Here is a 14,749-nt window from a genome sequence, read left to right as displayed (position 1 = left end):
TGCAGGCCACGGCCCTTCCCACCTCCTCCTCCTCCTCCTCCTCCTCCTCCTCCTCCTCCTCCTCCTCCCACCCCGCCCCCGCCCCCGCCCCCACATGGCACAGGGCCCAGAGACACCTCAGACACTTGCTACCCAAAGTGCAAAGGGCATCAGTTGCTCCTCCAAACCCCCCCCCCCAGCCCAGCAGACCGCGTTGTCCAGCCAGCCCCCGGGCCTCCCTGGGGAGCCCAGCACAAAAGTGCAGACACCCACCGGACCCTCAATCTCAGTTTTCGGATGTTTTTGCCACTCTAAGGACCCGCAGGCCAGCTGGGCCTTCTGGCAGGACAGAGAGCCCCGGAATCCGACGTGGAGAGCTGGGTGTACGTCCCCATGAGGAGGCGGTCCCCACCTCCGCGGCTATCCCCTTGCGGGGAGCGGCAGCCGCGGGGCCTCAGAGAAGACACCAGGCTGGGCCCCCACGGCACAGCGGGAGCACGTCCCCCGCAGGCCACTTAGCGACGGCGGCCAGCCGGCGGACGGTTGGGTTGCGCGAGACGCTGCGGCCGCCCTGCTACCGGGTTCCTGGGAGGGCGTCCTGGAACCAGCGTCCACACCAAGCCCTTGGAAGGCCCAGGCGACGGAGGAGCCCCGTCAGGCAGGGGCCGAGGACGGTGACGGCCCGGGCGGGGAGGAGCGTGTCAGGCAGGGGCAGAGGACGGTGACAGGTGACAGGCCGGGCGGGAAGGAGTCAGTCAGGCAGGGGCCGTGGAGGAGACGGGCTGGGTAAGGGTTAGGGTTAGTGTCAGGGCACAAGTCACAATCGCAAAGACCTGGAAGCCACCCGAGTGCCCATCGACCCACGAGTGGGTAAGTAAAATGTGGCCCGTGGACACCACGGAGTGCTATTCGGCTATGAGGAGCAGCGGTGAGGGGGCACCTCTCGTGGTTCTCCTGGCCAGAGCTGGAACCCGTTCCAGTAAGCCAAGTATCCCAAGAATGGACACACGAGCACCACGTGCTCGCGCTCACCAGCAAATGGGTACGAACCGATGGACACCTAAGTGGACACAGAGGAATCACCTTCTTCGGGTGGGTGTCGGGCGGGTGGTGGGAGGGGATGGGCATACACATCCATTAGGAATGGGGTGGGTACGCACCGACTGGGGGATGGGCGCACTTGAAGCTCTGACCCGAGGGGGGAGGCTGGGAGAGGGCAACGCACCCGACCTTAACATTGGTGCCCCCACAATATGCTGGAACAACATGAGAGGTAAATGAATAAGAACACGGGGGGGGGAGGGGGGCACGGGCAACACATGTCACCTTAACACTTGGACTCCCATCATCTGCTTGAAAAGAGAGAGAAAAGAAAATGCAATAATAGAGATAAGAGACACTTTTTAAAAATAATGAATCCGGCCGGGCGCTGTGGCTCACGCCTGTAATCCTAGCTCTTGGGAGGCCGAGGCGGGCGGATTGCTCAAGGTCAGGAGTTCAAAACCAGCCTGAGCAAGAGCGAGACCCCGTCTCTACTATAAATAGAAAGAAATTAATTGGCCAACTGATATATATATAAAAAATTAGCGGGGCATGGTGGCGCATGCCTGCAGTCCCAGCTACCCGGGAGGCTGAGGCAGAAGGATCACTCGAGCCCAGGAGTTTGAAGTTGCTGTGAGCTAGGCTGACGCCACGGCACTCACTCTAGCCTGGGCAACAAACCGAGACTCTGTCTCAAAAAAAAAAAAAAAAATGAATCCGAAGAGAAAAGTAAAAGGAGGCCTGTGGAGCAGGTCTGGGTGTGACTCCGGATCCCCCAACATCAGGTGCCACCACCAAAGATTCCTACGTGTAGCCCATAGAACCCCAAAAGCAACGGGAGGAGTTCTGGTCACATACTCCCTCAAAATGACATCCTGGCCTTCTTCTGGAACTCCCTCCCCTCTCAGACTCTCAAGGTTTCCTCCAGCGTGTCGGCTCCCACAGAGCAGACCTTTGGTCTGAGACCTGACAGTCCAGAAGCCAGGCATGCTGCCGCGTGGCGGCGGTGTCACGGCTCGGGACAAGAGGAGGCCCCACGGTGCGGGCTGGGGCGCCAGGCACCGCGGCGGGCGCCGAGGGTGGGGGTCCCCCCCACCCCGGGCCGCCCCCGCACTCCCAGAAACGCGACAGAACCAGAGGCAAAAAAAAAAAAGAAGAAGCCTACGGCACCCGGTATTCCCGGGCGGTCTCCCATCCAAGTTCTAACCAGGCCCGAGCCTGCTTAGCTTCCGAGACCAGACGGGATCGGGCGCGTTCGGGGTGGTGTGGCCGTGGACGGCGGAGGGCGCCCCTGCCCCGCTCAAGAAGCCGAGCCTCTCCGCGCTTCCCCGCCGCCTCCTCCCGCCCCAGGCCCCGCGCCGGGTCGGGCCTGTTGAGTTCGCCGGCCGGGTCCCGCGGGCTCCGAGGGACGGGGGTGACAGGCGGGGCGGGCAGGGAGCGGCGGGCCGGGGTTGGGGGCTGTCTCTGTATACACACACACTCACACGCACTCACTCACTCACTCACACTCACACAAGATGCGCCTCCACGGCTGGACCCGCCAAGGTGGAGACCTTCAAGCCCCCCTCCTCTCCTTGCCTGGCCTCCTTCACCTCCCCGCCCCCCACCCCCAGCGCGCCGGGGCCGCTGACTGCGCACGGGCGGGAGGGGCGGGGCGCTCGCCCTTTGACCCCAGCCAGGGGCGGCCCTCCCCCACAACCCCTTTCAGCTGCGCCCCCCACCCTGTGGCCTGGCGGCCGCCTATTCCCCCGGGCCAGGGCTGGGGCACAGCGCACGGGGGAGGGGAGCCAGTGTATGGGGCGTCTCTCTCTCTCGGGATGTGTCCCATGGGTGGGGTGGGGTGGCGTGGTTTGTGGGGCGCTGAAGAAATCAGTCCCCTCCATCTCCTCCCTCTGGAAAACACCCAAGCCCTTGGAGAACTGCCCGCACCTCTACCTACCGTGGGGGCCGGGACCCTCCTCTGTGTCCTCCTGTGGCCCAGTCCAAGGGGCCTGGGCCTGGCCGGGGCTGCATTGGACCCCAACCACCCTGGCGTGTGGACTCGCCAAAAATCGGCGATTAGATATTGGATTCCAGCGTCATTGAGGTCATTTCACTAATGAGTGCACCGCAAAGAGTTTCCTAATCCATCTGTGAGGGTGGCAACCGAAAGAGAATTTTAGAGCTGACAGAATAGGCGAGGAAAGGCATAGGAGATTTCCACACCCAGTAAGGAAGCCTTTCCCGAAGTGGAAGAAAGAAAGGAGCAAACAGAGACACCGGTAGCCCGCCCGGATCAGAGTCTGCCCCTGAGAGAAAGTACCCTGACCAGGTTCACCCGTGGGTGGGTCGCGAGCTAGCGGCATTCAGAAGAGCGAGGCCCGCAGTCTGTGCGGAAGACACCTGCACTCGGGTGTGTGTGGCGGCACAATTCACAAGCAGCTCCAGATGTTAAACCAAGGAGAAGCCAGGGAGTTCCCAACGCCCCAGGTGTCCTCAGCCCACGACTGGCTGCTGTGGGAATGCGAAGCCCGGCTCCTGGTCTCAGAGCGGGGCAACCAGGAGGTGTGATGTCCACCCCGGCGTTCCCAGGAGGATCAGACTGAAGCTGGGACTTGGCCTGAAAGTGTCCCCTCGCATGGCCACCCCCTTCCCCTTCCTGCTCCTCTACTCCTGGTGCCCCTCCATCCAGGGGCCAGACCTTAAAGAGTCACCCGCAAGAGAATCCTGGTCCCAAAGGAGCCTTCTGGGGGACCCCTGCTGAGAGAGGTTGTGGGCCTGGCCCGCTGGGGCTCTGCCCGACCCAGGGCTGAGAGATGCAACCTCCCAGCTCTGGGTCCCTGCAGGAAGTGTTGGCAAGCACAGGGCCAGTCCTCCAAAGGCCCAGGTGCAGGGAGCCCAGGCCAAGCAGCCTGTGGAAGAAGCCACATGCTGTGCCACCCCGGGGAACACGACTGCAGGCCACGGCCCTTCCCACCTCCTCCTCCTCCTCCTCCTCCTCCTCCTCCTCCTCCTCCTCCCACCCCGCCCCCGCCCCCGCCCCCACATGGCACAGGGCCCAGAGACACCTCAGACACTTGCTACCCAAAGTGCAAAGGGCATCAGTTGCTCCTCCAAACCCCCCCCCCCAGCCCAGCAGACCGCGTTGTCCAGCCAGCCCCCGGGCCTCCCTGGGGAGCCCAGCACAAAAGTGCAGACACCCACCGGACCCTCAATCTCAGTTTTCGGATGTTTTTGCCACTCTAAGGACCCGCAGGCCAGCTGGGCCTTCTGGCAGGACAGAGAGCCCCGGAATCCGACGTGGAGAGCTGGGTGTACGTCCCCATGAGGAGGCGGTCCCCACCTCCGCGGCTATCCCCTTGCGGGGAGCGGCAGCCGCGGGGCCTCAGAGAAGACACCAGGCTGGGCCCCCACGGCACAGCGGGAGCACGTCCCCCGCAGGCCACTTAGCGACGGCGGCCAGCCGGCGGACGGTTGGGTTGCGCGAGACGCTGCGGCCGCCCTGCTACCGGGTTCCTGGGAGGGCGTCCTGGAACCAGCGTCCACACCAAGCCCTTGGAAGGCCCAGGCGACGGAGGAGCCCCGTCAGGCAGGGGCCGAGGACGGTGACGGCCCGGGCGGGGAGGAGCGTGTCAGGCAGGGGCAGAGGACGGTGACAGGTGACAGGCCGGGCGGGAAGGAGTCAGTCAGGCAGGGGCCGTGGAGGAGACGGGCTGGGTAAGGGTTAGGGTTAGTGTCAGGGCACAAGTCACAATCGCAAAGACCTGGAAGCCACCCGAGTGCCCATCGACCCACGAGTGGGTAAGTAAAATGTGGCCCGTGGACACCACGGAGTGCTATTCGGCTATGAGGAGCAGCGGTGAGGGGGCACCTCTCGTGGTTCTCCTGGCCAGAGCTGGAACCCGTTCCAGTAAGCCAAGTATCCCAAGAATGGACACACGAGCACCACGTGCTCGCGCTCACCAGCAAATGGGTACGAACCGATGGACACCTAAGTGGACACAGAGGAATCACCTTCTTCGGGTGGGTGTCGGGCGGGTGGTGGGAGGGGATGGGCATACACATCCATTAGGAATGGGGTGGGTACGCACCGACTGGGGGATGGGCGCACTTGAAGCTCTGACCCGAGGGGGGAGGCTGGGAGAGGGCAACGCACCCGACCTTAACATTGGTGCCCCCACAATATGCTGGAACAACATGAGAGGTAAATGAATAAGAACACGGGGGGGGGAGGGGGGCACGGGCAACACATGTCACCTTAACACTTGGACTCCCATCATCTGCTTGAAAAGAGAGAGAAAAGAAAATGCAATAATAGAGATAAGAGACACTTTTTAAAAATAATGAATCCGGCCGGGCGCTGTGGCTCACGCCTGTAATCCTAGCTCTTGGGAGGCCGAGGCGGGCGGATTGCTCAAGGTCAGGAGTTCAAAACCAGCCTGAGCAAGAGCGAGACCCCGTCTCTACTATAAATAGAAAGAAATTAATTGGCCAACTGATATATATATAAAAAATTAGCGGGGCATGGTGGCGCATGCCTGCAGTCCCAGCTACCCGGGAGGCTGAGGCAGAAGGATCACTCGAGCCCAGGAGTTTGAAGTTGCTGTGAGCTAGGCTGACGCCACGGCACTCACTCTAGCCTGGGCAACAAACCGAGACTCTGTCTCAAAAAAAAAAAAAAAAATGAATCCGAAGAGAAAAGTAAAAGGAGGCCTGTGGAGCAGGTCTGGGTGTGACTCCGGATCCCCGAACATCAGGTGCCACCACCAAAGATTCCTACGTGTAGCCCATAGAACCCCAAAAGCAACGGGAGGAGTTCTGGTCACATACTCCCTCAAAATGACATCCTGGCCTTCTTCTGGAACTCCCTCCCCTCTCAGACTCTCAAGGTTTCCTCCAGCGTGTCGGCTCCCACAGAGCAGACCTTTGGTCTGAGACCTGACAGTCCAGAAGCCAGGCATGCTGCCGCGTGGCGGCGGTGTCACGGCTCGGGACAAGAGGAGGCCCCACGGTGCGGGCTGGGGCGCCAGGCACCGCGGCGGGCGCCGAGGGTGGGGGTCCCCCCCACCCCGGGCCGCCCCCGCACTCCCAGAAACGCGACAGAACCAGAGGCAAAAAAAAAAAAGAAGAAGCCTACGGCACCCGGTATTCCCGGGCGGTCTCCCATCCAAGTTCTAACCAGGCCCGAGCCTGCTTAGCTTCCGAGACCAGACGGGATCGGGCGCGTTCGGGGTGGTGTGGCCGTGGACGGCGGAGGGCGCCCCTGCCCCGCTCAAGAAGCCGAGCCTCTCCGCGCTTCCCCGCCGCCTCCTCCCGCCCCAGGCCCCGCGCCGGGTCGGGCCTGTTGAGTTCGCCGGCCGGGTCCCGCGGGCTCCGAGGGACGGGGGTGACAGGCGGGGCGGGCAGGGAGCGGCGGGCCGGGGTTGGGGGCTGTCTCTGTATACACACACACTCACACGCACTCACTCACTCACTCACACTCACACAAGATGCGCCTCCACGGCTGGACCCGCCAAGGTGGAGACCTTCAAGCCCCCCTCCTCTCCTTGCCTGGCCTCCTTCACCTCCCCGCCCCCCACCCCCAGCGCGCCGGGGCCGCTGACTGCGCACGGGCGGGAGGGGCGGGGCGCTCGCCCTTTGACCCCAGCCAGGGGCGGCCCTCCCCCACAACCCCTTTCAGCTGCGCCCCCCACCCTGTGGCCTGGCGGCCGCCTATTCCCCCGGGCCAGGGCTGGGGCACAGCGCACGGGGGAGGGGAGCCAGTGTATGGGGCGTCTCTCTCTCTCGGGATGTGTCCCATGGGTGGGGTGGGGTGGCGTGGTTTGTGGGGCGCTGAAGAAATCAGTCCCCTCCATCTCCTCCCTCTGGAAAACACCCAAGCCCTTGGAGAACTGCCCGCACCTCTACCTACCGTGGGGGCCGGGACCCTCCTCTGTGTCCTCCTGTGGCCCAGTCCAAGGGGCCTGGGCCTGGCCGGGGCTGCATTGGACCCCAACCACCCTGGCGTGTGGACTCGCCAAAAATCGGCGATTAGATATTGGATTCCAGCGTCATTGAGGTCATTTCACTAATGAGTGCACCGCAAAGAGTTTCCTAATCCATCTGTGAGGGTGGCAACCGAAAGAGAATTTTAGAGCTGACAGAATAGGCGAGGAAAGGCATAGGAGATTTCCACACCCAGTAAGGAAGCCTTTCCCGAAGTGGAAGAAAGAAAGGAGCAAACAGAGACACCGGTAGCCCGCCCGGATCAGAGTCTGCCCCTGAGAGAAAGTACCCTGACCAGGTTCACCCGTGGGTGGGTCGCGAGCTAGCGGCATTCAGAAGAGCGAGGCCCGCAGTCTGTGCGGAAGACACCTGCACTCGGGTGTGTGTGGCGGCACAATTCACAAGCAGCTCCAGATGTTAAACCAAGGAGAAGCCAGGGAGTTCCCAACGCCCCAGGTGTCCTCAGCCCACGACTGGCTGCTGTGGGAATGCGAAGCCCGGCTCCTGGTCTCAGAGCGGGGCAACCAGGAGGTGTGATGTCCACCCCGGCGTTCCCAGGAGGATCAGACTGAAGCTGGGACTTGGCCTGAAAGTGTCCCCTCGCATGGCCACCCCCTTCCCCTTCCTGCTCCTCTACTCCTGGTGCCCCTCCATCCAGGGGCCAGACCTTAAAGAGTCACCCGCAAGAGAATCCTGGTCCCAAAGGAGCCTTCTGGGGGACCCCTGCTGAGAGAGGTTGTGGGCCTGGCCCGCTGGGGCTCTGCCCGACCCAGGGCTGAGAGATGCAACCTCCCAGCTCTGGGTCCCTGCAGGAAGTGTTGGCAAGCACAGGGCCAGTCCTCCAAAGGCCCAGGTGCAGGGAGCCCAGGCCAAGCAGCCTGTGGAAGAAGCCACATGCTGTGCCACCCCGGGGAACACGACTGCAGGCCACGGCCCTTCCCACCTCCTCCTCCTCCTCCTCCTCCTCCTCCTCCTCCTCCTCCTCCTCCTCCCACCCCGCCCCCGCCCCCGCCCCCACATGGCACAGGGCCCAGAGACACCTCAGACACTTGCTACCCAAAGTGCAAAGGGCATCAGTTGCTCCTCCAAACCCCCCCCCCCAGCCCAGCAGACCGCGTTGTCCAGCCAGCCCCCGGGCCTCCCTGGGGAGCCCAGCACAAAAGTGCAGACACCCACCGGACCCTCAATCTCAGTTTTCGGATGTTTTTGCCACTCTAAGGACCCGCAGGCCAGCTGGGCCTTCTGGCAGGACAGAGAGCCCCGGAATCCGACGTGGAGAGCTGGGTGTACGTCCCCATGAGGAGGCGGTCCCCACCTCCGCGGCTATCCCCTTGCGGGGAGCGGCAGCCGCGGGGCCTCAGAGAAGACACCAGGCTGGGCCCCCACGGCACAGCGGGAGCACGTCCCCCGCAGGCCACTTAGCGACGGCGGCCAGCCGGCGGACGGTTGGGTTGCGCGAGACGCTGCGGCCGCCCTGCTACCGGGTTCCTGGGAGGGCGTCCTGGAACCAGCGTCCACACCAAGCCCTTGGAAGGCCCAGGCGACGGAGGAGCCCCGTCAGGCAGGGGCCGAGGACGGTGACGGCCCGGGCGGGGAGGAGCGTGTCAGGCAGGGGCAGAGGACGGTGACAGGTGACAGGCCGGGCGGGAAGGAGTCAGTCAGGCAGGGGCCGTGGAGGAGACGGGCTGGGTAAGGGTTAGGGTTAGTGTCAGGGCACAAGTCACAATCGCAAAGACCTGGAAGCCACCCGAGTGCCCATCGACCCACGAGTGGGTAAGTAAAATGTGGCCCGTGGACACCACGGAGTGCTATTCGGCTATGAGGAGCAGCGGTGAGGGGGCACCTCTCGTGGTTCTCCTGGCCAGAGCTGGAACCCGTTCCAGTAAGCCAAGTATCCCAAGAATGGACACACGAGCACCACGTGCTCGCGCTCACCAGCAAATGGGTACGAACCGATGGACACCTAAGTGGACACAGAGGAATCACCTTCTTCGGGTGGGTGTCGGGCGGGTGGGGGGAGGGGATGGGCATACACATCCATTAGGAATGGGGTGGGTACGCACCGACTGGGGGATGGGCGCACTTGAAGCTCTGACCCGAGGGGGGAGGCTGGGAGAGGGCAACGCACCCGACCTTAACATTGGTGCCCCCACAATATGCTGGAACAACATGAGAGGTAAATGAATAAGAACACGGGGGGGGGAGGGGGGCACGGGCAACACATGTCACCTTAACACTTGGACTCCCATCATCTGCTTGAAAAGAGAGAGAAAAGAAAATGCAATAATAGAGATAAGAGACACTTTTTAAAAATAATGAATCCGGCCGGGCGCTGTGGCTCACGCCTGTAATCCTAGCTCTTGGGAGGCCGAGGCGGGCGGATTGCTCAAGGTCAGGAGTTCAAAACCAGCCTGAGCAAGAGCGAGACCCCGTCTCTACTATAAATAGAAAGAAATTAATTGGCCAACTGATATATATATAAAAAATTAGCGGGGCATGGTGGCGCATGCCTGCAGTCCCAGCTACCCGGGAGGCTGAGGCAGAAGGATCACTCAAGCCCAGGAGTTTGAAGTTGCTGTGAGCTAGGCTGACGCCACGGCACTCACTCTAGCCTGGGCAACAAACCGAGACTCTGTCTCAAAAAAAAAAAAAAAAATGAATCCGAAGAGAAAAGTAAAAGGAGGCCTGTGGAGCAGGTCTGGGTGTGACTCCGGATCCCCCAACATCAGGTGCCACCACCAAAGATTCCTACGTGTAGCCCATAGAACCCCAAAAGCAACGGGAGGAGTTCTGGTCACATACTCCCTCAAAATGACATCCTGGCCTTCTTCTGGAACTCCCTCCCCTCTCAGACTCTCAAGGTTTCCTCCAGCGTGTCGGCTCCCACAGAGCAGACCTTTGGTCTGAGACCTGACAGTCCAGAAGCCAGGCATGCTGCCGCGTGGCGGCGGTGTCACGGCTCGGGACAAGAGGAGGCCCCACGGTGCGGGCTGGGGCGCCAGGCACCGCGGCGGGCGCCGAGGGTGGGGGTCCCCCCCACCCCGGGCCGCCCCCGCACTCCCAGAAACGCGACAGAACCAGAGGCAAAAAAAAAAAAGAAGAAGCCTACGGCACCCGGTATTCCCGGGCGGTCTCCCATCCAAGTTCTAACCAGGCCCGAGCCTGCTTAGCTTCCGAGACCAGACGGGATCGGGCGCGTTCGGGGTGGTGTGGCCGTGGACGGCGGAGGGCGCCCCTGCCCCGCTCAAGAAGCCGAGCCTCTCCGCGCTTCCCCGCCGCCTCCTCCCGCCCCAGGCCCCGCGCCGGGTCGGGCCTGTTGAGTTCGCCGGCCGGGTCCCGCGGGCTCCGAGGGACGGGGGTGACAGGCGGGGCGGGCAGGGAGCGGCGGGCCGGGGTTGGGGGCTGTCTCTGTATACACACACACTCACACGCACTCACTCACTCACTCACACTCACACAAGATGCGCCTCCACGGCTGGACCCGCCAAGGTGGAGACCTTCAAGCCCCCCTCCTCTCCTTGCCTGGCCTCCTTCACCTCCCCGCCCCCCACCCCCAGCGCGCCGGGGCCGCTGACTGCGCACGGGCGGGAGGGGCGGGGCGCTCGCCCTTTGACCCCAGCCAGGGGCGGCCCTCCCCCACAACCCCTTTCAGCTGCGCCCCCCACCCTGTGGCCTGGCGGCCGCCTATTCCCCCGGGCCAGGGCTGGGGCACAGCGCACGGGGGAGGGGAGCCAGTGTATGGGGCGTCTCTCTCTCTCGGGATGTGTCCCATGGGTGGGGTGGGGTGGCGTGGTTTGTGGGGCGCTGAAGAAATCAGTCCCCTCCATCTCCTCCCTCTGGAAAACACCCAAGCCCTTGGAGAACTGCCCGCACCTCTACCTACCGTGGGGGCCGGGACCCTCCTCTGTGTCCTCCTGTGGCCCAGTCCAAGGGGCCTGGGCCTGGCCGGGGCTGCATTGGACCCCAACCACCCTGGCGTGTGGACTCGCCAAAAATCGGCGATTAGATATTGGATTCCAGCGTCATTGAGGTCATTTCACTAATGAGTGCACCGCAAAGAGTTTCCTAATCCATCTGTGAGGGTGGCAACCGAAAGAGAATTTTAGAGCTGACAGAATAGGCGAGGAAAGGCATAGGAGATTTCCACACCCAGTAAGGAAGCCTTTCCCGAAGTGGAAGAAAGAAAGGAGCAAACAGAGACACCGGTAGCCCGCCCGGATCAGAGTCTGCCCCTGAGAGAAAGTACCCTGACCAGGTTCACCCGTGGGTGGGTCGCGAGCTAGCGGCATTCAGAAGAGCGAGGCCCGCAGTCTGTGCGGAAGACACCTGCACTCGGGTGTGTGTGGCGGCACAATTCACAAGCAGCTCCAGATGTTAAACCAAGGAGAAGCCAGGGAGTTCCCAACGCCCCAGGTGTCCTCAGCCCACGACTGGCTGCTGTGGGAATGCGAAGCCCGGCTCCTGGTCTCAGAGCGGGGCAACCAGGAGGTGTGATGTCCACCCCGGCGTTCCCAGGAGGATCAGACTGAAGCTGGGACTTGGCCTGAAAGTGTCCCCTCGCATGGCCACCCCCTTCCCCTTCCTGCTCCTCTACTCCTGGTGCCCCTCCATCCAGGGGCCAGACCTTAAAGAGTCACCCGCAAGAGAATCCTGGTCCCAAAGGAGCCTTCTGGGGGACCCCTGCTGAGAGAGGTTGTGGGCCTGGCCCGCTGGGGCTCTGCCCGACCCAGGGCTGAGAGATGCAACCTCCCAGCTCTGGGTCCCTGCAGGAAGTGTTGGCAAGCACAGGGCCAGTCCTCCAAAGGCCCAGGTGCAGGGAGCCCAGGCCAAGCAGCCTGTGGAAGAAGCCACATGCTGTGCCACCCCGGGGAACACGACTGCAGGCCACGGCCCTTCCCACCTCCTCCTCCTCCTCCTCCTCCTCCTCCTCCTCCTCCTCCTCCCACCCCGCCCCCGCCCCCGCCCCCACATGGCACAGGGCCCAGAGACACCTCAGACACTTGCTACCCAAAGTGCAAAGGGCATCAGTTGCTCCTCCAAACCCCCCCCCCCAGCCCAGCAGACCGCGTTGTCCAGCCAGCCCCCGGGCCTCCCTGGGGAGCCCAGCACAAAAGTGCAGACACCCACCGGACCCTCAATCTCAGTTTTCGGATGTTTTTGCCACTCTAAGGACCCGCAGGCCAGCTGGGCCTTCTGGCAGGACAGAGAGCCCCGGAATCCGACGTGGAGAGCTGGGTGTACGTCCCCATGAGGAGGCGGTCCCCACCTCCGCGGCTATCCCCTTGCGGGGAGCGGCAGCCACGGGGCCTCAGAGAAGACACCAGGCTGGGCCCCCACGGCACAGCGGGAGCACGTCCCCCGCAGGCCACTTAGCGACGGCGGCCAGCCGGCGGACGGTTGGGTTGCGCGAGACGCTGCGGCCGCCCTGCTACCGGGTTCCTGGGAGGGCGTCCTGGAACCAGCGTCCACACCAAGCCCTTGGAAGGCCCAGGCGACGGAGGAGCCCCGTCAGGCAGGGGCCGAGGACGGTGACGGCCCGGGCGGGGAGGAGCGTGTCAGGCAGGGGCAGAGGACGGTGACAGGTGACAGGCCGGGCGGGAAGGAGTCAGTCAGGCAGGGGCCGTGGAGGAGACGGGCTGGGTAAGGGTTAGGGTTAGTGTCAGGGCACAAGTCACAATCGCAAAGACCTGGAAGCCACCCGAGTGCCCATCGACCCACGAGTGGGTAAGTAAAATGTGGCCCGTGGACACCACGGAGTGCTATTCGGCTATGAGGAGCAGCGGTGAGGGGGCACCTCTCGTGGTTCTCCTGGCCAGAGCTGGAACCCGTTCCAGTAAGCCAAGTATCCCAAGAATGGACACACGAGCACCACGTGCTCGCGCTCACCAGCAAATGGGTACGAACCGATGGACACCTAAGTGGACACAGAGGAATCACCTTCTTCGGGTGGGTGTCGGGCGGGTGGGGGGAGGGGATGGGCATACACATCCATTAGGAATGGGGTGGGTACGCACCGACTGGGGGATGGGCGCACTTGAAGCTCTGACCCGAGGGGGGAGGCTGGGAGAGGGCAACGCACCCGACCTTAACATTGGTGCCCCCACAATATGCTGGAACAACATGAGAGGTAAATGAATAAGAACACGGGGGGGGAGGGGGGCACGGGCAACACATGTCACCTTAACACTTGGACTCCCATCATCTGCTTGAAAAGAGAGAGAAAAGAAAATGCAATAATAGAGATAAGAGACACTTTTTAAAAATAATGAATCCGGCCGGGCGCTGTGGCTCACGCCTGTAATCCTAGCTCTTGGGAGGCCGAGGCGGGCGGATTGCTCAAGGTCAGGAGTTCAAAACCAGCCTGAGCAAGAGCGAGACCCCGTCTCTACTATAAATAGAAAGAAATTAATTGGCCAACTGATATATATATAAAAAATTAGCGGGGCATGGTGGCGCATGCCTGCAGTCCCAGCTACCCGGGAGGCTGAGGCAGAAGGATCACTCGAGCCCAGGAGTTTGAAGTTGCTGTGAGCTAGGCTGACGCCACGGCACTCACTCTAGCCTGGGCAACAAACCGAGACTCTGTCTCAAAAAAAAAAAAAAAAAATGAATCCGAAGAGAAAAGTAAAAGGAGGCCTGTGGAGCAGGTCTGGGTGTGACTCCGGATCCCCGAACATCAGGTGCCACCACCAAACATTCCTACGTGTAGCCCATAGAACCCCAAAAGCAACGGGAGGAGTTCTGGTCACATACTCCCTCAAAATGACATCCTGGCCTTCTTCTGGAACTCCCTCCCCTCTCAGACTCTCAAGGTTTCCTCCAGCGTGTCGGCTCCCACAGAGCAGACCTTTGGTCTGAGACCTGACAGTCCAGAAGCCAGGCATGCTGCCGCGTGGCGGCGGTGTCACGGCTCGGGACAAGAGGAGGCCCCACGGTGCGGGCTGGGGCGCCAGGCACCGCGGCGGGCGCCGAGGGTGGGGGTCACCCCCACCCCGGGCCGCCCCCGCACTCCCAGAAACGCGACAGAACCAGAGGCAAAAAAAAAAAAGAAGAAGCCTACGGCACCCGGTATTCCCGGGCGGTCTCCCATCCAAGTTCTAACCAGGCCCGACCCTGCTTAGCTTCCGAGACCAGACGGGATCGGGCGCGTTCGGGGTGGTGTGGCCGTGGACGGCGGAGGGCGCCCCTGCCCCGCTCAAGAAGCCGAGCCTCTCCGCGCTTCCCCGCCGCCTCCTCCCGCCCCAGGCCCCGCGCCGGGTCGGGCCTGTTGAGTTCGCCGGCCGGGTCCCGCGGGCTCCGAGGGACGGGGGTGACAGGCGGGGCGGGCAGGGAGCGGCGGGCCGGGGTTGGGGGCTGTCTCTGTATACACACACACTCACACGCACTCACTCACTCACTCACACTCACACAAGATGCGCCTCCACGGCTGGACCCGCCAAGGTGGAGACCTTCAAGCCCCCCTCCTCTCCTTGCCTGGCCTCCTTCACCTCCCCGCCCCCCACCCCCAGCGCGCCGGGGCCGCTGACTGCGCACGGGCGGGAGGGGCGGGGCGCTCGCCCTTTGACCCCAGCCAGGGGCGGCCCTCCCCCACAACCCCTTTCAGCTGCGCCCCCCACCCTGTGGCCTGGCGGCCGCCTATTCCCCCGGGCCAGGGCTGGGGCACAGCGCACGGGGGAGGGGAGCCAGTGTATGGGGCGTCTCTCTCTCTCGGGATGTGTCCCATGGGTGGGGTGGGGTGGCGTGGTTTGTGGGGCGCTGAAGAAAT

The 14,749-nt window shown here is 63.0% G+C and overlaps 4 pseudogenes; all 4 read right to left on the bottom strand.

Annotated features, from left to right (window-relative positions):
• Positions 1-2,178: 2,178 nt before the first annotated feature.
• On the bottom strand, positions 2,179-2,297 carry LOC142867559 (uncharacterized; annotated as a pseudogene).
• A 3,832-nt stretch (positions 2,298-6,129) lies between these two features.
• Positions 6,130-6,248, bottom strand: LOC142867558 (uncharacterized; annotated as a pseudogene).
• Positions 6,249-10,086: 3,838 nt separating this feature from the next.
• Positions 10,087-10,205, bottom strand: LOC142867557 (uncharacterized; annotated as a pseudogene).
• Positions 10,206-14,037: 3,832 nt separating this feature from the next.
• LOC142867531 (uncharacterized) lies at positions 14,038-14,156 on the bottom strand (annotated as a pseudogene).
• Between the last annotated feature and the right edge of the window lie 593 nt (positions 14,157-14,749).

The sequence above is a fragment of the Microcebus murinus genome, unplaced genomic scaffold (assembly GCF_040939455.1).
Source record: "Microcebus murinus isolate Inina unplaced genomic scaffold, M.murinus_Inina_mat1.0 scaf017_hap2_Mmur4.0, whole genome shotgun sequence".
NCBI lineage: Eukaryota > Metazoa > Chordata > Mammalia > Primates > Cheirogaleidae > Microcebus > Microcebus murinus.
This window is presented reverse-complemented; position numbering and strand designations above follow the sequence as displayed.